Below are 27,704 nucleotides of genomic sequence, written 5' to 3' on the forward strand. Positions count from 1 at the left end.
TTACTTTAACTGCATGTGTATGATATGCTCTCCTTATAACACCGGTTACCTTTTAAGTTAAAAAAAAAAAAAAGAAAACCCAAAGCCAGAGGATTCCTATTCTACATTAGTTAGAGAGAGAGAGAGAGAGAGAGAGAGAGAGAGAGAGAGAGAGAGAGAGAGAGAGAATTGACGAGAGAGACAAGAAGAGAGGAAGAGAGAAAGAGAGAGCTGCCGAGAAGTAGAGAAAGATGGTGGGAGATTGAATTCTTAATCTTGGTAAGTAACTTATCTCTACATATGGTAATCAATTTGTATGTACTTAATTTGGGTTTGATGGTTTTGTATCAGAGGGTTTTTGGTGCCCTAGAAAATCAAGCTTGACCAATCCTTATCTTCTTTTCCTTTGAAAATTATTATTAGTGATTAGAAGCAAAAGAATTGAATCCTAAGAGTTGATTTGGGTAACTAGGTGGCCAAAAATGTTGAAACCTAAGCTCTTGTTTGCTGGGACTGCACCTTAGGGCTAGAAAACATGATTTATAAACTGAAAATTATGGTTTGAAGTGCAGGAAATTGACCTACGCTGGAAACTGAAGTTTAGTTGCTGAAAATGGTTATTTAGGTGCTGAAACTTTTAATTGGTTGCTGAAAACTGCTGTTTGGATGCTGAAATTGCTTAAATAACTGCTGGAAATCACTAGAAAGCGCAGGAAATATGTTTTACGTGCAGGGAATTGATAGTGAATGCTGAAAATAACAATTATAGGTGTTGTAACTCTGCAATAGTTGCTGGAAATTATTGTATTCCCTGAGAACATGCCTCAAAGCGTTGTGATATGTGCTTAAATGCATAAAAAGAGTAGAGCATGCTAAAAATTGACTGTATGTACTACAACTTGGTGAATAGATGATTTAAACTAATCATACTCGCTAGTAATATGATCTAAACTGTTGACACGCTTGCTGGAACTGTTGAGAGTTAGTTGAAAATGAGTGTTGAAGCTTGTAGTAGTATTTGGTACGTTTTTTTTTCTACTTCTTTGCTTTTTTTGGAATTAAACTTTGAACTCATATGTGCGGAATATTTGTTAGGTTCGGAGACGACAACGAGTACCGAAACTCCACATAGGGAGTGGCTGCGTTGGTTTTCTTTTTGTTGGAGACCGAGGTGAGTGTTCGATTCATAGATGTTCTTCAATTGGATTGAATTTGTGATATTGGACTGTGACTTCGTGTCGGTGGGCAACAACGGCCAACGGCCGGACTTTGTGTCGTGCCTTGACTTTGTGTCGATTCAATGGCTTTATGCCAAAATTATGACTTTGTGTCGAGCTAGTGACTTTGTGTCGGATTAAAGACTTTGTGTCGATTATTTGCTTAATGCTTAATTGATGATGAACTTGGATTTATTGTCTATATTGAACAACATCAATGTCTCATTTACACTCCTGGAACTCATTTGGGGTTCCAGTTTTGCAGGTATAGGTCGGTGTCCACTACAGGTCACATTTTGCGTTTTTGTGACTCGCTTGAGAAGTGCGTGGTTGAGGCCTGAGAGAGTCTTTGTCTCCCAGCCCATATATGATATTTGCCTAGTTTAGTTTTTTTTTTTTTATTGGATAATAGTTGGTTATGTTTATTTCTTGACAGACTTCCGCTGTAGTTTGTAAATGACAATCATTTTTGAGATGTAAATAAAATGTGGCTGTTAAATTTCAATATTTGGCTATTCTTGGATTTGCTAGTAGCTGGTTGTTGTTGGGCTGTTGTTGCGTGTCGTATCGGGATAGGCCGATGAGGTGCTATTCCGGAACGGGGCGTGACACTGTAAGTGTTCAAGGGGAGACAGTTGTGGTGCCCATCGAATACCAAGTTCTCCCTCCCATGTGTTCCTATTGCCATGTTTTTGGGCATTCTACATCCAAATGTGTCAAGCACACGGTTATTGTTCCTCCTCCTCCTCCCAAAGAGCAGGAATGGAGGATTGTGAATCATGGAAAATAGAAGGCAGTCGACCAGCCCTCTCCTCACAAGAATGCCCATACCCCTCTGAATATTCCTTCTCCTATCCTGTCATTAGCTCCACTTCCTGATCCTTCTATCCAGGAGGAAGATGCTGAGGATACCTTTATGCAGCCATTTGGCGTAGGCAATTTTCTTGTTATTTTCTTTTGTTTTTCTTTTCTTTTCCTCCTGGGGTATGCCCCTTGTAGGCTGTATATTAGGTTAGCCTTTTTTGCAATTTCAAGCTGATTTACCCACAAAAAAAAAAAAAAAGATGCTGAGGATTCTGAAATAGAACCTTTGGAAGTGCTGGAAGGTGTGGTCAGTTCTGTGCTTCAAGGGCCCTCTAATTCCCATAAGATCAGCACTCCTCCTACCAGCACTGATAGCAAGCGGGCAGAGATCACAGTTCCTGAGCAGTCTAACAAGGCAGGAAATGAGGTTACAAAGGCACCAAGGTCTGATACCAGAACCAGTTCAAACCATCAAAATACAGTTAGTGCTGATAAAAAGGAGGATCCACCTAATTTACTTCCTCATGCCACCTTTGATGTTAAGTTGATGTTGGGAGGTTCCAATAAGGCTGCTCACAATGGCAAAAATAGGAGTCACTCCAAAGGCTCATCACATAAACGAAGGAAGTAACTTTCTCTCCTCTTTTTGTCCACAAGTATTTAAATAATGCTCAATTTTTGCATAGCTCTTACTTTCATTAGTTGTAGCTCATTGTGGTAGAAATTTTTGTGTAAGAATCAAATGGATAGCACACCACTACTTTTTGGCTTTTGGAATATGAGAGGTCTCAATGACCCTCTTAAGCAAAAGGAGATCAAGAACTGGGTTCATAATAATAAATTGTCTCTTGTTGGGCTCATTGAGCATAAACTCAAAGAACTTAAGGCCACTAGGATTGTTAATCTCATCCTACCTCATTGGAGTTTTATTAGCAATTATGTTCATTCCCCTATGGGGAGAATTTTGGTTTGCTGGGATCCCACTATTTTTAATGTCCAGCTTCTCTCTCAATCGAACCAATTCATACACTGTGATGTGCATTCTAGTGATGGCAAGTACTCCTACTTTTGTATATGGAGCTAATTGCCAGCTTGACGGACAAACACTCTGGAATGATTTGCAAACTTTGGCTCTTGCTTCCCCCTGGGTAGTCCTTGGTGACCTTAATGCTATTAGGTCACCATCTGATAAAGTAGGAGGAGATAAGCATTGGCTCCCATGAATGGATGATCTTAATGTCTGTCTTCAATCTGTAGAATTAGTTGACCTTAGATACTCTGGTTGCCAATTTACTTGGTCCAATAAGCAAGTTGGGGTTTCCCACATTAGCTCCAAATTGGACAAAGTCCTGGTCAATGAGAGTTGGATCAAGACTCTCTGCTGGTCCAATGCACATTCCTTAACCCTGGACCCTCTGATCACTCCCCAGCATTTATATCACTGGCCCTCACAACCCCTCCTAAATGTAGGCCTTTCAGATTCTTTAACTTTCTGGCTGATCATCCAAATTTTATTAACATTGTGCAACATGTTTGGAGAAGAGTAATAATTGGTTACCCCATGTTTTGTGTCTATGAGAAACTGAAGATTCTACAAAAGGATCTTAAACAGTTGAACACCAATGAATTCAGCAACCTATCATTTAGGGTTGCTTCTACAAAGCAACAGTTAGATGACATCCAAAGTGCCCTGGGTTCAAACCCTAGTGATACAGCTAATCAAGCTTCTGAGAAGGTAAAAATCTAGAATACCTTACTCTTGCAAGAGCTGAGGAGAGCTTTGCAAGGCAAAAATCTAGAATTCAATGGCTAAAACTGGGGGACCAATGTACCTCATTTTTCTTCAAATCAATCAGTAATTCTAGGAATAGAAATAGGATTACTAGCTTGGTTTTGGAAGATGGAACTGTCACCCAGAATATTAAACAGGTCAAATCCTCTTTTATCAATTATTATTCCAAGCTACTAGGTTCCCCTCATCAAAGCAGTTATGATGGCACATCTAGAGTCCAGCATCATCACTAGGAAATTGTCTGAGTCTCAGAAACTTGATATGGTTTTGGAAGTATCTAACAAAGAAGTTAAGGACATTGTTTGGTCTCTTAACCCTCAAAAAGCCCGTGGTCCTGATGGATATAATGCTACCTTCTTCCATAAAGCATGGCCTGTGATAGGCCATGAGGTCACCTCTGATGTCCAATCATTTTTCAGATCTGGCCAACTGTTAAATAAAGCCAATGCAACATTGATTGCTCTTGTACCTAAAGTCCCTAATCCCTCAAAGGTTAAGGACTATAGACCAATATCATGTTGTAACCTCATTTATAAGTGTATTGCCAAGATCCTGGCTAATAGAATTAAGTCTTCTCTTCCTCACTTGATTGATCAAGCACAGTCTGGCTTTGTGCAGGGTAGGAGGATTGCAGATAACATATTCCTCACACAAGAATTGATGAGGGGGTACCACATGCAATCCCTCACCCCTAGGTGTGCTATGAAAGTGGACATAATGAAGGCCTATGATAATGTTAGGTGGGAATTCCTTTGGGATATCCTTGCCTCTATGAACTTCCATCCCCAGATGATTAGGTGGATAAAGGCTTGTGTAACCATGGCCAACTACTCCCTCAGCTTCAATGGGGAGGCCATTGGGTACATTCCTAGTCAAAGGGGTTTGAGGTAGGGAGACCCCCATTCCTCATACTTATTTGTTATTGTCATGGAGGTACTTACTTGTATTCTCAAGGAGAAATCCCTACTGCCTGACTTCAACTTCCATTGGAAATGCAGATCCACCAAACTAGTTAATCTGTGTTTTGCAGATGACCTTATGTTTTTTTGTAAAGGTGATGTGAGCTCTGTATCACATATTCAGTCCTCTTTGGAAGAATTTGAGTCACTATCTGGGCTCTCCCCAAGTCCAAACAAGAGTAATATCTTTTTCTCAGGTGTCAATCCATCCACCAAATCTTCAATCATGAATATACTTGGCTTTCAGGAGGGATCGTTACCTGTTAGGTATTTGGGTGTCCCTCTCTTGTCCACTAAACTTAAGCATTCTGATTGTAAGATTATGGTGGATAGAATCATTGCAAAAACAAAATCTTGGACTCATAGGTACCTCTCTTATGCTGGGAGAATTCAATTAATTAAATCCATTTTGTTCTCCATGCAAACCAACTGGTCCTCTCTATTCATCCTTCCTAAGAAAGTCATTAAAGAGGTGGAGGTTACTTTAAGAGCCTTCTTTGTGACTGGACCTGATTTAAAAACCTTTGGAGCCAAGGTCTCTTGGGAGCATCTGTGCTCCCCAGTTAAAGAAGGTGGTCTGGGTTTTAAGTCCTTGGAAGTATGGAACAAATCTGCTATTGCTAAGCACATTTGGTTCCTTGTGTCTGGAGGTGAACAATCCATGTGGTGCCAATGGGTTAAGTCTTATTTACTCAAAGGTAGGAGTTTTTGGTGTGTCAAGGTCCCTTGTGATCCCTCCTGGATATGGAGGAAAATTCTATCTCTGAGGCCCCTTGTTCAGCCTTTTATTAGGTACAAGCTGGAAGATGGAATGTCTACCTTTTTGTGGTGTGACAATTGGCATCCCCTAGGACCCTTGCTCCGAAGGTTTGGCCAGAGAATTGTTTATGATGCTGGGACTAATAAGGAAGCCACTGTCCATGATATAATTCTCAATAACCAATGGGCCTTCCTATCACTTAGACTCTTGAACTCAATGAGGTCAGAGCTGAATTGCATAAGGTGGCTTTCAACCCTACAGCTAAGGATTCATGCAAGTGGACACTCAACACTTCTGGGGAATTCACTATCTCATCCCTATGGGACAACATTAGAACCCACTTTCCCATAGTTGCATGGCGTAAAGTTGTGTGGTTTCCTGGACATATCCCAAGGTGTAGCCTAATCACCTGGATGGCCCTCTTGCATAGGTTAAACATTGAGGATAGGCTTGTTATGTTTGGCCTTAAATCCTTATCCCAATGCACATTTTGCCATGCTATAGAGAACCATGCCCATCTCTTTTTTGATTTCTCAATGGCCACCCAAATTAGGACCTTATTGTCCCTTCAGACCCCCCACATGAATGGTCATCAAGCTTGGCAGCCTTGGGTGGACTGCCTTTCTAACTTAAGGGGTAAATCTTTGGCCAACATCATTGCAAAACTGGTGTTCACAGTGTATGTATAGCATATTTGGTTGGAAAGGAACCATAGAAAGTTTTAGAATTCCTGTTGCCCTCCTTCTGTAATTGCTCATAAAATCTCCAATGATGTAAGGGCTAGACTTTTGTCCATTGCTAATTTGCCTAGTGGTCTACATTGTGGACAATTAAAAGTACAATGGAACATTGCTTATTGATTTTCTCCCAACATTTACATAACTTTGTTTTACTTCAATCACCACTTCCAAAATTCGTGTTGTTTTGCAGAGTTGTGGTACCAAAGCATGACATTCGGTTGAGTGTCAGTTCACTATGGTTCTCATCTAGCAAGGATGGAGGGCTGGAGTCACATATGTTGCTCCTCACACATTGGCCTCCTAAGTACTCAGCAGGACATTACAAAGCTGGTGCAACAGGAAAACAATAGAGGTACTTAACTACTATTACTTTTATTTATAAGGTATTTACCCTAATCGTATCTCATAGTTAATTGCGGCAGCTTTTGTTGTTGTTCCAACCTTGGAATCCTATTTCTTTGCCTTTATCCTCTGGTTTGAGTGTATCAGCATATGTGTGATCCTGTGAGCTGTGTGCTTGAGCCCCAAATTTCTTGAGAGTGGAGGTAAAAGTTAGTGGGAGTCATTTTGTGAGGGAGAGTCGAGGGTGTTGAGGTTCTCTCTATTGCTTTTAGTTTATTGGTGAATTAGGTGTCGAGGGAGCTCGAAGGGGAGCAGATAAAGCAATAGTTTCCTTTTCCTTTTCCTTTTCCTTTTCTTTTCTGCTGCTGCCATGAGCTTCAGTACACTCTCTTACTGCTAGCTTTCTTTTACTATTTATGTATTATGGAGTTGGCTGGCTATTTTGTGGCCTATTACTACTGCTGTGAATGTTGGTTGTTCGGGCAGCTGTTATTGTATCTGGTATCATATGCATTTTCATGTTGTGAAACATGACAGTTCTGATTTTGCTTGGCTGTTTTAAATGGCTCTTTTAGCTGTCCATAGTAGCTTTCTTCTTAGTTTTGACCTATCCTTGGGGGGATGTCCCTTAGAATGTTTAATGCTTTTCTAGGGGGCTTGTCCCTAGCTTTCGTTTACTCCTTTCAATTCTGTTGTAGCTGCCTGTAAGGATTGCTATAGCTGTTTGCTGTTTGCTGCTGTCATCGTAGCAGTAAGTTGTTGCTGCTGTTGGTTCATTTAGCTCTGTTTTCTAGCCAAGTTAAACTGCTTGTAATGGCTGCTGTAGTTCTCCTGTTTGCTGCTGTAATGGCAGCGGTTAGTTGCTTGTGCTATTGGCTCATATGGCTCTGTTTTCAAGTCAGGATAATTTTCTACGGGTGCAATCTATTGTTTCCTCCGGTTGCTGCTACTATTTTTTGTTTCCCAAGAACATGGGCTTTAATTGTGCACTCAGTGGATCAATTTGAGGCTTTCGTGATGTCCCAATTTTATTTTGTTGTATTGTAGTAATATCTAATTGTACATAGTTATGGTCCCTTAAGGTGGCTATCAAGTTGCTCGAACTGCTTCCATTTCTGCTCCACATTCCAGATTTCAGAATCAGTCATAGCATGGTGCTGAGCTCCTTTTGTAGTGGTTTGTCCACATGGTTCTAGTTTTGTACTAGTCTCAACTCTTATCTCTACTCTGTTGTTTCTATTCCCTCTTTTCTAGATGGAATGGAAATAATTGGTTCCTCTAAGATAGTTTCTTGTAGCCATTTGCCTTAAGTCACACTTTTCTTTATTCTTCTTTTCTTTCTTTTGTTTCCTCCTGGGGTATGCCCCTTGTAGGCTGAATATTCGATTATCCTTTTTTCTATTTCAAGCTGATTTACCCAAAAAAAAAGAAAAAAAGATTGTCAATTTGTGATTGAATATACAAAGGCTACCTAGGTTGGACTTTTAGAGGACCAATCACAAAATAAAGCATGTTTATTCAGCTATCCCCTTAACACTATCCGGAGTCTGGACAGGTTTAAACAACAAAACATAATTCACAATTTCACTCCAATTATAGTAACCGAATCTACAACCTCTGTGTGTGTGTGTGTGTGTCTAATCAAAATGTATTCTTCCATTGGATATTAATGAGAACAAAGCCATTGTTAATTTCAATTCTCCAGCAAAACATCTTTTAGAAAAAGGCTCATCACAGATCATGGCCTTTTTTTCTGATAGATTCATATGAGATCAACGCTTCCACGATCCCTTGCAAATAGTATAAGATAGAACAAGTTCTGGTTTATGGGCTGCCGAGTGAATGCAGATAGCATCATTAAGTAGAAAACCATGCAATTTGACATGAAAATGGAAACTAAGCTACAAAAACCAAGGTATACAAAAATAAGATAACAATGTTAATTTAGTAAATTGCATTTGATTCAACCACCAAAAGCTTCAATTTTAAATGCAAATCAACAAGCAAATTTGACTACAATGAGCATGAACTGAAGATGGAAAAGTCGAATGTCATCGCATCTACATAAGTGCAAATCTAGAAATCTACAGTTCTTAGGAGATACAATGTCAATACCTAGCCAAACACAACAAATGTGATCACATATCTCCTGCAGGCAGCATAAACACACAAAAATTTACACACAAACACTAAGGCGCCCTCCTCTCACACCACTAGAAGTTGATTCATCGAACTTATATGGTTACTCGTATTTCAATATACTTCATATACTTATGGCTATTGTCCACTACAAATCTACCGTGCTTTGCACTATTATACAAAAAACAACGAGAAATAAGTTAACAATTCTAGGCAAATAGAGAGAATCATGCCTACAGAAAAGTACCTTATGTTTGTGCCCTACATTGTGCTGCTTTATGACAAATGGCTGAAATCACAAAAAAAATAAGGAAAATAAGTGATCAATATGGAACTCCAATATTGCTACCCAACCAAGGTTGCATAGCAAAGAAAAGAAAGTATGAAGAGTGCCAAACATGACAATAGGACATATGGTTTAAACTTCACAAACAACCATGGGCCAGCTTAGCACCCTTGAAAACCACTAGGTTAGTTCTTCCTTATTCAAAAAATTATGCTCTAACAATACAACTGTTATAAAAAAAAAAAAAAAAAAGGACAACCTTTTTGGTCCTGCTGGATTGGTGTGTGTGGGGGAGAGAGAACTTGCATAAAAATGTCACTGCATAGCACAGGAAAACATAGACACGTATTAAAAGAAAGCACAAGTGAACTTACAGAAACATGTGTCAAATAAGTGTCACAATAGTCACAATAATACCTGAAATCCAAAATTATGAACAAAGGATCAGCTCAAACTTTCAGGAGGTACACAATTGCTTTAATAAAACACTTCATAATGACGGATGCTTGAATCAATAGCATAATCCAAAGCACCAGAGAAAAATAAAAGTGCGACAGCACAAACATGAGCTGCCATGAAAAAAAAGGTCAACAATATATCAAAGCCAAATCGATGTATTAATATCTGAACATGAGATATCGGAGATAAAATAAATGGAATTCTCATATCTTCATACCGAGGCATACTTGAATCAATAGTATAATCCAAAGCACCTGAGAAAATAGTGTGACAGCACAAACATGAACTGACATGAAAAAAAGGGTCAATGGTATATCAAAGCCAAATTTATGAATTAATGTGTGAACATGAGATATCGGTGATAAAATATATGGAATTATCATCTCTCAAAAAATGAAGCCATCTCAGTTGTACAAGAAAAATTGTGGATATCTAGAAATAAAGACCCAAACTACAAGATGATATAACTATATGAAAAGCATGAGAAAATTACTCAATCTAGATATGACATTGAACCATAAGTAGTAAGGGAAACTACCACTGAAGGAGCTAATTGCAAGCTCCGTAGGAAGAAATTAAGAGGACGAGGAGATAGAGCTCAAAACAGGAAAACTACGAGTCCATGAATTGATGCTCTAACCCTACTCCCATGGGGGGAAAAAGAGAGAGAGAGTCCATAATGTTCTGAATCGTTTGATCTTTGGATTAATTTTGATTTTGTCCACACAAAAAAGCACTACCGATCAATTGAATCTCATATTGTAAGCTCTGAATTTTTTAATTTGACTAACAACCACCCATAAACTACTCCAGATAACGTTGTTGGCAAGTGTACAACACCATACAGTATACGACATGTTGAGAGAGAGAGAGAGAGAGAGAGAGAGAGAGAGAGAGAGAGAGAGCAGAGAGAGACACAGAGAGAGAATACCTTGAGTTCTAGCTGAGTAATTGAATTGTATTTGAACATGAAAGGGCTTTCCAACCAGTTTCAACCCGTTCAAGCTTGGAGAACGCGAAGAGGAAGAAATCGATTTGCTTTAACACTGTCTGACTACATGAAGAGCCGCTAGAACAGTAATACTTCTCTGCGAGCTCATTGGTGTTATTGGCAGTTGGGAAGTTAATATACGACGAAAATGGACTATGGTACATAATAGTTTGTTTAGAGGATGAGGCCGCTTCCGCCAAAATGAGGAGAAGAATATACAGGAAAGAAATGGAAGTATAGATGACAACAATCACAAAGTGATCAAAGAAGAATACCTTTTGAGTTTCAGAAAGCTTATCAAGAGCAACATATTGGATTCTGAAAATAGCCCTATCACTTGTTCCACAATGTTGCAAACAACCAGTCTACAGCTGAGATATAGGAGGATGGTGAAAGAACAACGTAGGATTGAATGATTGATCATGTTCACATTTCAGAGCATGGTTAGCTTCCCACTTGTCATCAAACATACCCATGCCAAGAAATATCTATGTACAAGGGCATCACGCAAAGAAACAAATTCAGATAGCAATCTTAATTTCAAGAAATTACATGAAATTAACACCTAGACCTCGCCCTGAGCCGAGGTAATGTAGCCTACAGGCTAGAAGAGACATATTCGATATGACACAAAATACCAAGATATACAACTACCAAATAGTCAATAAGTAAATAAAGAAGAAAGAGCAATAAGTTCTTACATCTCGGAGCCCTTGACAATTTGAATAATACTAAAATAGAAAATCCTTCACCGAGTTGATGTTTTCCTTAACTGCTTGAAAACTACACATCATAAGGAGTTAGTAAGAGATTGGAAAACCTATATAATAACTTCCAGTTTTTCTTTGCAGATGATCGGAAACATGAATTTCCATCTCTTTCTGATAAGCAATGGCGGCTAACAATCATTAGCCGAAGACATTCTCTTTTAAAGCAGTTGAGTACAGAAAATATCAACTCAGTGCTTTTAGAGGTGTAGAATTAGAAGGCTGATATATTTGCATAACATGCTACAGAGATCTCAATTCATTAATGTAGGCCATAACCTATGAGAAAGTTCCAAATAGAACCAAAAACAGAATTCTATTTGTCACCTGTTGTCCAGTATAATAGCTCTAATAATCTGATTTAACTACCATTCTTTCAAAATATGTAATTGCTATAAAATCTATAGGCTCCTGGGTAACTACCATAATTCTCTCAGAAAGTTGGTTACACATACATTTTCAGCATTAACGAACTGCATAAAACTTGTAGCTGTTTTTTGTTGTTTTGTTTTTGCTTTGATAAATAAACTTATAGTTGTTTAAAAGCATATAAAACCAAGATACTGTTGTGCTACAAACCCAAAGTTACTTCTTTACAAAGTAAAAAACGTAAGATATGAAGGGACATAACTTATTTAGCCTCTCAGAAATAGTCAAAGCTTGGAAAGAAGAAGAGCTAGTTGCTTGTTGGACACCTTAACATCGATGCAAGCTCCTAGTGATGCTGCAAGTCTTGCAGCTAATTGATGCTTACACTGGTAGAGAAAAGCAAATAAAAGAGGTCAAAATAGACGGTGCGGCCATTTGACATAAGTGTCATGAAATCAAAGAAATCAATGAGGGGTTTCACATTTCAACAGAAGTAGTAATGAACAAGCAAAAGAGCTGAACTTATACAAAGCTATTCTCCTCTATTTACACCTTACACAAAGCTGTTCTCCTCTCCTCTATTTACAACTTACACAAAGCTGTTCTCCTCTATTTACAATGTCGTAGAAGGAATAACAAGCACAATAGTGTTCTGTGAAACAGAAATATTCCTCCTTCCTCCGAGATTCACCCATACCCTATGTATAACAGGAACCAGTTTCACAATTCCTCCTTCTGTTCAACTATCGTTTTCCTTCGATTTCAAGGCATGGCCACTTCGAAACCCTAGAAATCGGTGATCCTATAACGATTACTACATACGTCCATATCTACATACTTACAATAAAGAGAAAAAGTACAGAAGAATAATGAATTCTAGGGATGGAGGAAAATACCTTTTCGAACCGATGAGAAAGAGAGAAACCCAGTACTGGCATCGACATCCATATTGTCAGCAATGCGACGGAGTTCGTAAAATCGCCTCCTTCATTTTTGCAAAAAACCTTGATTTGGCAGCGATTGAGAGACATGGTTTTTGAGAGAGAGATGGTTGGGAGATTTAACTTTCTTCTTTGATCAATAGCTTTTCTCGAGCCACACAAAATTCAGAAGGAAATCCAAGAAATCGGCGGGAAATCTAGGGACGGCTGAGGAAGTACAAGGTAATTGAGTGAAATAAGGAAAACATACAATACCTAACTACCCAAAACTAAACACAAGCAAGGGAAAACTGGCAGATGAATATGAGGAGGGCAATTTTGTAATTTCATCACGTGGTTTGGTCGGCAGCATTGGCTCTTTTAGTACAAGTGTATTGATATCAGAACAAGTTGAGATGATTTTTTTTTAGGCATATGCTTTTTTGAAAGCTGATTAGGGATAAATCACATTGCAGCAGGATGACTCTTTACAGTCATGATAGTGAGCTCCTGTACTGTAGAAAGCTTTTTGTCATCGTATATCACTTAAAAACGTATGAAGAATGATGAATAATCACAAAAAATCTCATTCTGTGTGCAACATAAAAATTACAAACCCAACAACATCGACAAGAAAATTCAATTTTTTGCAATCAAGTCAAATGAGAAGTAGAAAGTACATAAATGTTCCTTTACCTGCAAATCCAGAGCGCCAGAAGGTGTCAATTCACCAGATATCTTCACATGTAATATGTAGACATCAAGGGCGATAAGTAGCGAGGAGATAATCTTGATATACATCCATCACCATTGGCTTTACAAGCAGTGATCTCTTACAAAATAATGAGTTCTGGTCTAGGGGCTATCTAGAGTAGAAAAGCGATTCATACCTGAAAAACAATTGATACGAGTATTAAAGGCAATTATCTTCAGACAAGAAACGACACAATATTTAATTCTAAGTGCACCTTCAGTAACAGCTTACATAGGTTCTGGTGTGGTATAGGCAGTCAATAACAACTACCTTTCCAAAGATGAAATAAAATTTTTTTTTTTTGGGTAAAATAGCTTGAAATAAAAAAAAGAATAACCAAATGTACAACCTACAAGGGGCATACCCCAGGAAAAAAAGAAGGGAAAACAAACAAGAGTAAAGAAAAATGTTTACACCAAATGGCTACATGGGCAAAATGATATTCGATGTTTCCAATCCATCTACTAAGAGGGAAGGAAAACACTACCAAGTGATAAACTAACCTAGGATAACAGAACAGCAGCAGCACTACAGCTAGACTTGACAGAACAATAGCAGTAGTGGCTTACTAGAGCAGCAGCAGCAACTGTAAATAGAAGTAACTTCACCATGACAAACTGGTAGTAAGGAACTCTATGTATTAGTTCGGACAGTCCAGTTGCAGATGGAAGGAACATCAGCAACAACAGATCACTAACTAATGTTATTATAGCAGCAAACAGCAGCAGCAGTAAGCAACGGAAAATAGAAGCATCCAGCTATGTATGGCAACAGCAAGAGGAACTAAAAGCAACCAGCTATGATATGTAGGCACAACGCAGCCACACTATTTCTTATAGCAGAAACTAGAAGCAAAAGTAAGCTAGGGACATGCCCCCTAGAAAAGCATAAACATTCCTAGGGACAACCCCCCAATGATAGGTCAAAATTCAAAGCAGCCAACCAAATATAGCTGCGTGAACAGTTAATAGACATAGCAGTTGCAAAAAAACCAGCACATTGAGGTATCATATACTTGGACACACGTACATGCACATCCAATTTCACTTTCTAATAGCACATAAGCCAAAATGCACGACTGCAGAATCAATCAGGTGTAGAACAGGACTGAGAACATCAGATACAACTATTGTTGTTCTGAGATGATCACTAACAGTAGTCTTATGAATCTGTAGCAGTATGTGCATTATCCAAAAGCAAACAAAAGCATACAAGTGCCACCAATTCAGATATGATTAATTGTAGTATGGTTAGTTATGATTCAGCACCCTTGGCATCAAATGTAATCCAGCAAGCAGATTGTAAAAGTGAACAGCAACCTCACTACAATGAACACAACAAGGGGCAACAAAGGAAAGCACTTGGTATTTATACTGCTCTAGAAGTAATAGGAGCCCAAAGGGTGGAAATTTACTGCTGAACCCTTCTGAATCACCTGTGAACCAACTTTCTAAAAATGGAGGCTTATAAGATCAAGGGATATATAGCTTTGAAGCTACACCCCTTGACCAAAGACCTGCAAATGTGCTTATGTGAGTAGAAGCCACTTTTCATTCTGAGAAGTAATAGATTAATCATGAATATTTCACATAGATAGTAAAGGAGAAGGTCCCTTGAATTTGGATAAGGACAACAGCCTACATCTAACTTCATATGAAATTTTGTTAGCAACCACTCCTGGAGGGCAACTAAGATTCTGAAACTTTCTATAATTCCTCTCAAGCCATAACTGGTGCACATAGACAGTGAAAACAAGTATAGCAATTATGATGGCCAAAGATTTACTCTATAAAGTGGAGAACCTACTCACCCATTGCTGCCAGGATGTCAACCCTGCTATATGAGGGGTCTTTAGGGATAGAATTCCCTTAATTTGTGTAGCCATGGGGCACTCAAAAAAGAGGTGATCACGAGATTCAACACCCAAACACAGACTACAAATGGAGGTAGATTTCATGCCAAACGTAACTAATCTATCCTCTGTAGATAATCTATTAAGAATGGCCATCCATGAAATCACACTACAACTAGGAATATGATTAGAGAACCATACCACTTTATACCAAGTGATAGCAGGAAAGGGTGTCCTCAAATGATCCCATAGGGATGAGATGGTGAATTTACCAGATGCAGTGAGTGTCCAAATACATCTATCCCCAATGGAAACATTGATGGGCACAGAATGTAATTAAGATCTCACATCATTAAGATCAGGAGATTGGGTCATAGGGAAGACCCATTGATTATTCCTAATGATATCTTTCACAGTGGCATCTTTGAGTAGCCTAGAATCGTAGACAATTCTAGGCCCAAACTTTGGCAAAAAAGGGCCAAGAGGATGCCAGTTGTCAAACCACAAAGAGGTTAATTGGCCATCTCCAATTTTATACTTAATGTGGGGCTGAATGAGTGATCTAAGGTTAAGGATTTTCTTCCAAACCCAAGAGGGGTCACTTGGAGTTTTAACACTCCAAAAACTGTTACCCTTAAGTAAGTAAGACTTAACCCATTGGCACCACATAGATTGCTCCCCACCAAAGACAGGGAACCAAATGTGCTTGGCTGCAGCAACCTTGTTCCAAATCTCCATAGATTTAAAGCCCAAACCACCTTCTTGAACAGGAGAACAAAGATGTTCCCATGAAACTTTTGCACCTGTCTTTTTAAGGTAAGGACCTGACCAAAAAAAAGCTCTAAGAATGGAATCAACCTCGTTAATTACCCACTTAGGGATAATAAAGAGAGATGACCAGTAAGTTTGCATTGAAAACAAAATTGATTTTATTAATTGAATTCTGCCAGCATAAGACAAATACCTATGTGTCCATGACTTAGTTTTGGCTAAAATCCTGTCAACCATGACTTTACAGTCACTGTGCTTGAGTTTGGTGGACATAAGAAGTACCCCCCAAGTACCTTACAGGTAAAAACCCCTCCTGGAAACCTAGAATATTCAAAATGGATGCTTTTGTGGAAGGATTGACACCAGAGAAGAAAATGTTACTCTTGATAGGACTTGGAGAGAGACCAGACAAATTCACAAATTCAGCCAAAGAATTTTTAATGTGAGTAATGGAACCCACCTCACCTTTGCAGAAGATCATAAGATCATCTGAGATCTTCTGCAAAGCAAAGATTGACAAGTTTGGTGGAGCCACATTTCCGATGGAACTTAAAGTTAGGAAGTAGAGACATTTCCGTAAGAATACAAGTCAAAACTTCCACGACAATCACAAACAAGTAAGAAGACAAAGGATCACCTTATCTTAAACCTTTCTGCCCTGGAATGTATCCTATTGCCTCCCCATTAAAGCACAAGGAATAATTAGCTGTAGAGACACAAGCTTTCAACCATTAGATCATTTTAGGATGGAAATTCATGAGGAAATCCCATCTGACATTGTCATAAGCCTTCATAATATCCACCTTCATTGCACACTTAGAGGATGAGGAATGTTTATGGTAACCCCTCATTAATTCCTGAGTAAGGAAAATGTTATCAGCTATCCTTCTTCCTTGGACAAATCTAGATTAGGCAGGATCAATAAGGGAAGGAAGGACAGGTTTGATTTTGTTAGCTAGGATTTTAGCTATACATTTGTAGACTACATTATAGCATGAGATAAGCCTGTAATCCCCTACCTTAGAAGGATTGGGGACTTTAGGTACCAAGGCCACTAATGTAGCATTGGCCCTCTTCAAAAGCTGACCAGATCTAAAGAAGAGCTTAACAGCTGAGGTCACCTCATGGCTTATTACTGGCCAAGCTTCTTGGAAGAATGCAGCACTGTAACCATTTGGTCCAGGTGCTTTTTGAGGATTCACTACTACAATAAATCATAAAGATCACAGCTATTGGCCGTGATTGTAAGTTTTCTATCACACTCTTGCTACCGTGATGGATCTGGGTGTGATTGTAAGTCACTCTCTTTTATCACAGTTATAAACCGTGATTGAAAGAGGGAAACAATCACGGCCAAAAGGTGTGATCGTTTCTCTTTTATCACGGTTATGAGCCGTGATTGTTTCTTTTAGGCGAGATCATTTCTCTTTCTGGGTGTGATTATATGTCACTTTAGATCACGGTCTATAACTGTGATTGAAAGTTCAAAATGATCACACCACCATAAACTGAGATGGAAAACCATTGCGTGTGATCTATTCTTTGTATCTACTAGACCATCTTTTTTTGTCATTGCCAAGTTTCGAACCCACGCACCCTTAGTTGATTTCCTAAGCCCTTACCACTAAGCTAGCCAAGAACTTCTATTACATTAGGAAAACAAAAATATTTATACTTACTTCCTAAAGTGAGAAAACTTTTTTTCCCCCTTAAAATTTGCAGAATTTTTTGAAATGCAATTAACATGATATTAAAATATATAAAAATACATATATAAACATTATTTAAAAAAAATTTAAAATATGACAACAAATCTTTTGCTAATCAAAATTAGTTATTGGTCACCAAAAGATTTTCTTGGGGCGAAAATTTTAGTTTTAGCTAATAAATTTAGTAGACAATATTGTTTTTTGTTATAGTGTAAGCTTTGTACTTTTATGAAAATTATCACAACCTGCAGATTGTAACATTATAGACAAACTTTAGATTTTTTTATTTATTATAAACTAACCATTTCACATAGATTTTGTGTTTATATTGAATTTCAATTTCAATGGTGGCTTCTCAATTGGATTTTAATCCTTTTCAAATAAGGCTAAGCCATAATAATATAATTGCTTTTTTACTTAATGTGTCAAACGTATACTTGAAAGACATCCGAAATAACTAAATTTCACTACTACAATAAATCATAAAGATCACGGCTTGCCCACGTAAAAATCGGGCACTAGTGGAACAGTTCGCCCGTCATCGAAGAAACAATTGGGCACTGATGGAACCCAATTGTGGAATTTGCCTTCTCTCTATATATCTTTTTGGACATGAAGATAAAGATGAAACGTAAAGATTTTTTGGGATGAGTGCAATTAGGGCTTATCTTCTTACCTTTTGTAAAAAAGAAAAAACGAACTTTTCAAAGTTCTTAAACGACATCGTTTTTCTCACATAACTTTTCAAAGTCTACCTAAATGCGTATCAGCCCGCCTATGAAAATTCAGATTGCGAGCCTAAATAGGTAGGCTTTTTATCTCACCGTAAGAGTGTGATCATTTATCTCACTTTTTTCCGAGCTAAAATTTTTTATCACGCTACAAGGGTGAGGTCATTTCTCTTTTATCTCGCCGCAAGAGTGTGATCATTTATCTCATTCTTTTCCGCCCTAAAATCTTTTATCACGCTACATGGGTGAGGTCTTTTCTCTTTTTTATCACGCCATAAGAGTGAGATCTTTTCTCTTTTATCTCGCCACAAGAGCGAGATCTTTTATCTCAATTTTTTCTGCCCTAAAATCTTTTATCACGCCTCAAGGGTGAGGTTGTATTTCTTTTATCTCGCTACAAGAGCGAGATCTTTTATTTCGCGCTAAAACTCACTTTTTATCTCAGTTTTGGACTTAAACTGAGATAAAAAATTTAAGCACTACTTTTTATCACGCTTTCACTGAAAACCGTGATCTTTGTGAATCTTCTTAGTGTGACGCATATCTATTATTGTAGTAGTGATTAAGAGACCAGAAAGCGTCCTTGATCTCTTTGTCAGTTACTTCCATCACCATTTCCAAACTTTGGGAAGGGGAAAGTTTCCTAGTGATGAGTTGTTGCACTCTAGAGGATCCAGAGTAAGTACTTCGATGTTTGGTACCTAACAAGTTGGTGTAGTAGTTGATGAAAGTGTCCTTAACCAACTCAATGTCTTGGGTGACAGAACCATCTTCTAAAACCAAGCTAGAAATTTTGTTCCTATTTCTTGAATTGCTAATGGTTTTGAAGAAGAATGAGGAACATTGATCCCCTAACTTTAACCACTGAATTCTTGACTTTTGCTTGGCATAACTTTCTTCTGCTCTAGCATAAACTAGGTACTGCTTATACAGATCCCTTTCAGTGGCTTGTTTAGAGGGATCACTGGGGTCAGAGCCAAGCTCTCTTTGGATGGCTTCCAATTGCTGTTTATAGGAGGCCACCCTTGTAGACAGGCCACCCTCACAGACACAGAACATTGGATTACCAATGATTACTTTCCTCCAAACCTGCTGAATAGTGTCAAGGAATTTTGGGTGTCAGCCAAAAAGTTAAAGAACCTAAAAGGCTTTTTCCTTGGGGGTGAGGCAGCTGTCAAATACATAAAGCAGGGGAGTGATCAGACACTCCATGGCTGAGAAAATGAGCATTGGACCAACAAAAGTCTTTGATCTAACTTTCATTGATTAAAACCCTATCAATCTTGGTGCTGATATGGGCATCTTCTAGTTGCTTGTTAGATCAAGTGTATTGGCAACCAGAGTACTTGAGATCAACTAATTCAGTTGATTGGAGGCAAGAATTAAACTCCTCCATCTAGGGTAACCAGGTTCTATCCTCGCCAAGTTTTTCCATGGGAGACTTTATGGCATTGAAATCACCTAATACCACCCAAGGGGTAGCAATACAGAGCTGCTGTAAAGCTACCCAAGTTGTTGCCTATCTAGGTAACAGGAAGCTCCATAGACAAAGGTGGCAACAAAAGAGTAAAGGCCATCACAGGATTGCACTTTACAATGTATAAATTAACTAGATTAATATAGTACTTGTACACTACACACCAAAGGGTTCCAGCAAATCAAAATTCTCCCCATAGGAGAGTTGGAATGGTTGCTAACAAAATTCCTTTAAGGGAGCATAGTGTTGACAATTTTAGAAACCTTGGGCTCTTTTATTTTACGTTCAATGAATCCAACTAGGGATAATTTCCTATTAATGACCCAATTTTTTGCCTCCCTCTACTTGAGAGGGTCATTAAGACCCCTCAAATTCCAAATTCCAAAATGTATAGGTGAGCAATGACTCTAAACTCCGTGCGTTGGAAAATGGTCCCTATTTCTTTTCACGTAGATATCTTGTCCTTAAAAAGTGGCATCGCATGTTGGTTCCTGAATTAGAACATCCAACTTCTATCCCAGCATGGATTAAAGTTCATAAACTACCACTTGAATTTTGAACCAAAGAGGGATTCAGTTGTATAGGAAGTGCAATTGGAAACCTCTTCATGTGGATGTGGATACAGAGAAGAAGAGACGTTTGGATTATGCTAGAATGTGTGTTGAAGTTGACGCTGAGTCTGAGCTCCCTGACGACATTCAAGTCACTGTTAATGGAACCTCTTAGTTGTGGCTATTGAATACCAGTGGCTGCCAGCAATTTGTCCTGAATGCAAGAGGTTTGGGAGTTCTTATAGTTGTTGTAGTAAGTCCTCCTCCTCCAAACCACCAATCACTACAGATGTTTGGCAAGTGGTAGGAAAAGGGAAGTCCAAAGTCAATGTGGAGTCTCCTGCACTTTACAAGTAGATAACAATGCAGCTTCCTCGTTTGTCTCTGTCAATGCTGAGAGTACATCTTGTGAAGTAAGAGGGTTTTTAGCATTAAATAATGCCTCTAATCCTGTTGATGTTGTCACACAAATGTCCTCAAATTGCATCGCCCTGCCCACAAATGATACTAAGAGTGAAGATCTTGATGAGGACATTGTGGTAGACACAGAGTTTGAGGCCAAATCAGTCGTTCCTATATGTCCCAAAGCTCCATTCTCCAAAGTTTCCACTCCTAACTCTAGAGTAGCAGTTAGATCTTTGACTCTGAGCTCTGGACTGTCAAAAAGAGCTGCAAAGAGGGCTGCTCAAGTAGCAAGGACTACATTGGTAACCACATCCCCTAAAGTGGTTCCTCCATTATCTAGTGTAGCTGTCTCCATAACTCCAGATGCTAAACCATAATTAGGTGCTTGAATAAAGACAACCATTCTGGTGGAAATGGAGGATCTAGGAGCAACAAAAGCTCCAATTGCATTGGGAAGTAAGTTCTGTCTTTCCTTTGTGCAGAATAATTGCTCATTTTTGTTAAGTGCGGATTTACATATCCTGAGCATTTTGCATCATTTACCTACATTACTGTTTTTTATGTCTAGTCCTCCTTTGCATTTTGGTGCCTATAACATAAGAGGTCTTAATGACCCCATTAAACAAAAAGCGGTAAAAGTTTTTGTGAAATAACAACATAGGTTGTCATTGGTTGGCCTTCTTGAGCACAAAATTAAGGAAAACAGATTTGACACTATATCTAAATCCATGTTCCCGAATTGGACGGTTGTTAACAATTATCCAAGTGCCCCCTCCAGGCGTATTTTGGTTGGTTGGGATCCCCTTGTCCTTTCCCTTATGGTTCTGGCCATGTCAAATCAATATATTCATTGTGAAGCAATTGCGTTGGATGGGAGTTGTACGTTCCATGCATCCTTTATCCATGGTAGCAACTCCTACATAGATAGGAGCACCTTAGGCTCAACATTCGGCATTTTAAATACTCTTCCCCATGGGTTGTGTTAGGTGACTTCAATGCAATCAGGTCCCCTATTGAGAAAATGGGTGGTACTAAATCTTGGCCATCTTATTATATAGACGACCTTGATACATGTATTAATATTGCGGAGCTTGATGATCTCAGATTTTTAGGTTGCTAATTTACTTGGGCAAATAAACAAGATTCTGACCAATTTGTGTCCACCAAAATTGATAGAGTGCTTGTGAATGACAAATGGATCAAATCTTTTAGTTGCTCCAGTGCTCACTTCCCTACTCCAGGGATTTCTGACCATTCTCCTGCAATGGTCTACCTTTCCCCTAACCCTAAACCAGCTATTAAGCCTTTCAAATTCTTCAACTTCTTCGCGGATTATCCTTCTTTCCTTTCCATTGTCCAAAAAGTTTGGAGACAGATTATTAGGGGAACCCTATGTTTTGTGTCTGTGAGAAGCTTAAACTTTGAAGGAGTTTAAAAATTTAAACACTAAGGAATTTAGTGAGATTTCTGGGAGAGTGGAGAGCACTAAGTCTCAGTTGGAATCCCTAATCTATCAAATCCTAAGTCTGTTGAGAGAGAGAGGGTGGTCTATAAGCAATATCTCACCCTGGCTAGCTGAGGAGAGTTTTGCTAGGCAGAAATCAAGGATTCAATGGTTGCAATTGGGTGACCAGTGTACATCATTTTTCTTTAAATCAGTCAATAATCTTAGAAATAGAAGCAAAATCACTAGCTTAGTGCTAGAGGATGGTACTGTTACTCAAGACATTCGCTTGATCAAATCCACATTTGTCAATTCATACGTTAAGCTGCTTGGAACTCCCCAATATTCACCCCACCCGGGGTCTTCTAAAATCCAGTAGCTAATTAACAAAAAGCTCTCCCATGAACAGAGTCTAGCAATGATCTCTACAGTCATTGACCTTGAGATTAAGGAGACTTTCCAGTCTCTTAACTCCAACAAAGCCCCTGGCCCTAACGGTTATAATTTTGGTTTTTTCCAAAAAGCTTGGCCTATTGTAGGCCATGAGGTTACTGGTGCCATTAAGACCTTTTTTAGATCTGGTCAGCTTCTGAGGAAAGCCAACTCCACACTGATTGCACTTGTTCCTAAAGTCCCTAATCTGTCCAAGGTTGGTGATTATAGACCCATTTTCTGTTGTAACACCATTTACTAGTGCATTGCAAAAATCTTAGCCAAGAGACTACAAATTGCTCTACCTCATCTCATTGACCCAGTGCAATCTGGTTTTATTAAGGGGAGACAAATTGCGGACAATATTTTTCTTACTCAGGAAATTATGAGAGGTTATCATTAGAACTCCCCTCCCCCAAGTGTGCTATGAAAGTAGACATTATGAAAGCCTATAATAATGTTAGAACTTATGAGAGGTTCCTCTTGGCTCTAGTCAAAGGAACCCCTTCAAACCAAAACCGGCCTCTTCATGTACAAAGCACTAGAACTTTCTCAACTAGGACAGGTACCTACAGGGTAAGATTTATTTGCATCTAACCCCCATATACTGTCTACGTGTTACCACTTTCCCTATTGCATGCACTGTACATACATGCCGTTTTGCGTAAGAGCATGATATGGCGGCTTTTAGGTTGTCTCTTGTCGAGTCTGTCTTATGCCTATTAGGACGCTGCCTTGGCTCGATAACAAGTCATGCATCTTGATGCTGCATGTTATCAATTTTCAAAAGTCCTTTGATCAACAAGACTTTGGCAAATCAATACTTTCTAAGCCCTTGTCTAAAACCCAACCGAGGTTTCAAACAAAAAACTATGAACAACGAAGAGAATGCCGTGACATTTACACCACCCAGGTTAAAAGTGCTAATCACTTACACCGCTCAGGCTCCAGCATAGTGCTTGTAACGCCCCCAATTTCGGGTACGTTAAATAGACAATTTTATTGCAACTTCAAAATAGAGTCTGGCTCTTTATTACATCACAACCTCCGTAAGAGTACTTTCATTACACAAGGGAAGGGAAACTAAGGTTTCTAACTACAGCACCGCCTGTTCTTCCATCTTAGCCAGCTCTTCAGCTTCGAAAAGCCTCCAAGGTGTACAGCTCACCCTGTTCATCTACAAAGTCTGACACATTATACCAGCGTCGCCACCGATATAATATGTTAGGGTCACCAAAGGTAACACCATGAGCTATAAAAGCTCAATAGAATAACCCATACCCACTAACCCTTAACTTACAAGCAATACAACAAAATACTAACGATTTCCACATAATACATGCATATTTAAACAAACAGTTCACAATGACACATCCACATTCGCTATTCAACTATCGTTTGTGTCCATGGTTTTCCGAGTTTCTCCTATGCGACTCGTCGTGGACCATGTCAACATTTTATCAACATTTCCATAAGCATATCACATTTTCAAAATCATTTTTACAAACTCAATCTCGGTTCTGCCGCTCTGGGTTCCTGAGTATCCGCACAATGGTTCCGCCGCTCCGGGTTCCCATTGGCACACAAATTTTTTGCATTGGCTCCTCTTCACGGATAACCAAGCCATACCCAATCTCGGTTCTGCCGCTCCGGGTTCCTGAGTATCCGCACAATGGTTCCGCCGCTCCGGGTTCCCATTGGCACACAAAATTTTTGCATTGGCTCCTCTCCACGGATAACCAAGCCATACCTCGTTTCCGCCGCTCCGGGTTCCCGTGGGAACGCACACAACCTCACAATGGTTCCGCTGCTCCGGGTTCCCATTGGCACACAAAATCATTGAATTTGGCATTGGCTCCTCTCCACGGATAACCAATCCACAGTTCAAAACCCTCGGTTCCGCCGCTCCGGGTTCCCGAGTATCCCACAATGGTTCCGTCGCTCCGAGTTCCCATTAGATTTTTGAAAAACACACCCACACAATGGCTACGACGTCCGGCCATTATGTAGTTTCAAAAATATTTTATCCAAGTCAAAACACACCTTTTCGTGTGTCACGTTTCATGCATTGACTCCGCGGTAGAACTTTTCACAAAAGTAATCATAAATCATTCATTGTAATCTTGAAACTAAACTAGCAAGATCATCCAATTCTATATTAGTAATCATGCGCATAACCATCCTAAAGATCAAAATACGAATATTTCTATCAACGATAAGTCTTTATCTTTCGAAAGTCGTTCTTTCTTCCTTTCTGACAAGGTCTAAACAACATATGTTTATTCGAAGTTAAAAGTTGATTATGCCAACATGCTCAAACTTCCATTTAGCGAAAATAAGTTTGTTAACTATCATGCATTTCAAACGTCATAACCTTATCTACTTTAACGAAAACGATTAAGAAAATTATACTTTGAACTTACGGACATTTTTACTTTTCAACATACGATTCTATACTATATGTAGAGTAAGTGGACTAGGGTTTCTACCTTTCTTCTTGGCGGTAGTGGCGACTACGGAAAGTAAGTTGACGATCGGGCAGAGTAACTTCCTACGGTATGCTTCCGGAAGTTTCGAAAGAGAAAGGTTTCGCTCGAAACTTGATCTTGACTAAACTACTTTAACTTTTTGGATTGAAAAGGGGTTTTAGGATGAGTTTCTTGAAGAACTTAGGAAGAACTTCAAGAATGCTAAAGAACAAGATGAACAAAGTAAGAACACAATTCTTTTTCTAGAGAGAGAAGTTGCAAGGTGAAGGTATGAGTTGAATGGTTGGACAAGGGTGCTATTTATAGCCAAAGTCTTTGCTATTACTCAAGGGATAAAATTTTCCCTAGCATTTATTATCCAATGGATAAAGATTTTCCTATTAAACTATTCTAATAAACACATGGTACTTGTAATAAAATTTTCTCTAACTTTTATCGTCCAATGGGTAAAGATCCAAGATGACAAGTATGACTTGATTGACTAGTCATATATATATGTGTATGTATATGCATATAATAACCTAGGTCCAAAAGGTTTCATTACGGTTTGAAAGGTTCGAAAGGTTCAAGGAGGTTCAAAAGGCTCATCTAGGGTTAGGAGAAAGTAACTAGATGAATTAATTGGTAGTTAGGTTTCCTCAACTAATTGGTTAGAATCTAACTATACTTGTCAAGTAGAATCTCTAGCCAAGAAGTATAATTTTATAAGACTAAAATTCTAATTATGACAGATTTTTCGAGATACAAAAGGAGATTTTTGGAAGCGAATCCAAGTATTAAAAATAAAATTCAAATTTTTAACGAAATTTTTACTTACCAAAAATCAGGGTTGTTACAATCTATCCCCCTTAAAACAATTTCGTCCCCGAAATTGGCGCGTGACTACGCTTTAGACATATTCGCAACGCTCTCAAATGCTTTGCCATTACACGGCCACTGTCTAAGGCTCCTGTAGGTCCTAGGAGTATCTCGGAGTATTTGTAGTACGATCCAGAGGTATGCTTCGTGCTCCTCTTAATTGAACAAATAGGTCATCGATCCTTGGCAATGGATACCGGTTCTTGATTTAGCTCCCTGTAGTTGATGCATAGTCGAAGCGTCCCTTCCTTCTTTTTCGCGAACAGTGCAGGTGCTCACCTTGGCGACGTACGTGGCCTGATAAACCCTTTGTCCAAAAGTTCCTTCAATTAGGTCTTGAGCTCCATTAGTTCGGCAGGGGCCATTCGGTATGGTGCCATAGAGATTGGTGCCATTTCCCGGTTGAAATTCTATAGAGAAGTCTATCTCTCTTTTTGGGTGGTAAGCTAGGAAGTTCTTCAGGGAAAACATTGGCGTATTCGCTCACGATGTGTGGTAATCCCACTTCCATTCTGTCGGCTTCTTCCAATTGGGGACTAGCTAGCCATCCAAACAGTTGATTCTGCCACCCGGATCTTCTCGTCGTCGGGCTTGACGTTTGTCTATCCCCCTTAATTTGGAACAAGTCCCTTCGGGGGTATACGCGGTCACCATCTTCTGATGGCAGTCTATGACCACTCGATGTGCTGATATCCAGTCCATCCCTAGGATTACGTTGAAATCCGCCATATTGATTACTCTAAGATTGCAGGTCAAACGTAGATTGGCAATTACTAGTTTGCACCCTTTACGCACTAGACTAACAGCTATACTCCCCCCAAACGGTGATGTTACATTCGTACACGTACTTAGGGGTTCTATTTTCAGTGCTAGAGTAGTTACGCAGGCAGTAGATGTAAATGAATGCGATGCACCAGAGTCTAACAAGGCTTGTACGCATGTACTATATAATAGTAGCGTACCTTGGATCACAGAGGGATCCTGCTCTTGTTCCTCAGTTTGCAGTGCAAAGATACGCCCTCCAGCGCCTTGCTGTGTTCCCATGGGCTGCTTTCCCTTGTTTTGCTGCTGCAATGGGCCTCTAGGGTTTTGCTTCTCAAAACCAGCCTGTCCAGGTTGTTGAGCTTTTTGATTTCCAAAGCTTCCATTCCTCTCTCTTTGAAGCTGGGGGCAATCACACTTATAGTGACCCATAGACTGACAGTTGAAGCACTGGACTGTCGCTATGCCTCGACCACCTCTCTTCTGCTCGCCACTTCCGGGGATTGCAGTCTTCTAGGGTTGGTTGCTTTGAGGCGGGATAGAGGGTTTGGTGGGGTAGGGTCCACGGTTGTTGCTGGGTGAATGGGTTCGGATCAGTGCACCAGTGCTGCCAGTAGCTTTCCTCCATCGGGTTTTGAAGTCCATTTCCTCGCTCTGTAGCCGAAGTGCACACTTCACCACTTCTGCATAGGTGATAAAAGCTTGCGCCACCACAGCCTTTCGAGCAGTTGTTAGCCCCCACTCAAATCTCCTTGCCTTCTTATCTTCAGTCGGTATGGAGTTTAGGGCGTAACGAGACAGTTCTTCGAATGTGGTTGCGTACTGGGTGACAGTCAACGTTCCTTGTTTCAAATTCAGGAACTCCTGTTCCTTGACTAGGCGAAAAGGCGTGGGAAAGTACTTATCGAGAAACAGGGTCTCGAACTCGGCAAAGTTCATGGTGGC

General features: G+C 39.4%; 1 long non-coding RNA gene across 7 annotated transcripts; it reads right to left on the reverse strand.

The window, feature by feature from the left end:
• Positions 1 to 2,258: 2,258 nt before the first annotated feature.
• On the reverse strand, positions 2,259 to 12,779 carry LOC131301700 (uncharacterized). Of its 7 annotated transcripts, XR_009191400.1 has the most exons (9): positions 12,501 to 12,779; positions 12,198 to 12,390; positions 10,409 to 11,251; positions 9,695 to 9,731; positions 9,436 to 9,587; positions 9,278 to 9,336; positions 8,980 to 9,021; positions 2,510 to 2,569; positions 2,259 to 2,398 (listed from the first exon to the last, which is right to left on the reverse strand). It is a non-coding gene; the product is annotated as an uncharacterized LOC131301700 (long non-coding RNA). The 7 variants fall into 7 exon arrangements; XR_009191403.1 differs by lacking the exons at positions 12,198 to 12,390; positions 12,501 to 12,779 and having other exon boundaries at positions 10,409 to 10,482; positions 11,170 to 11,865; XR_009191402.1 differs by lacking the exons at positions 12,198 to 12,390; positions 12,501 to 12,779 and having other exon boundaries at positions 9,695 to 9,763; positions 10,409 to 10,482; positions 11,170 to 11,865.
• Positions 12,780 to 27,704: the final 14,925 nt, after the last annotated feature.

This window comes from Rhododendron vialii, chromosome 9a (genome assembly GCF_030253575.1).
Source record: "Rhododendron vialii isolate Sample 1 chromosome 9a, ASM3025357v1".
NCBI lineage: Eukaryota > Viridiplantae > Streptophyta > Magnoliopsida > Ericales > Ericaceae > Rhododendron > Rhododendron vialii.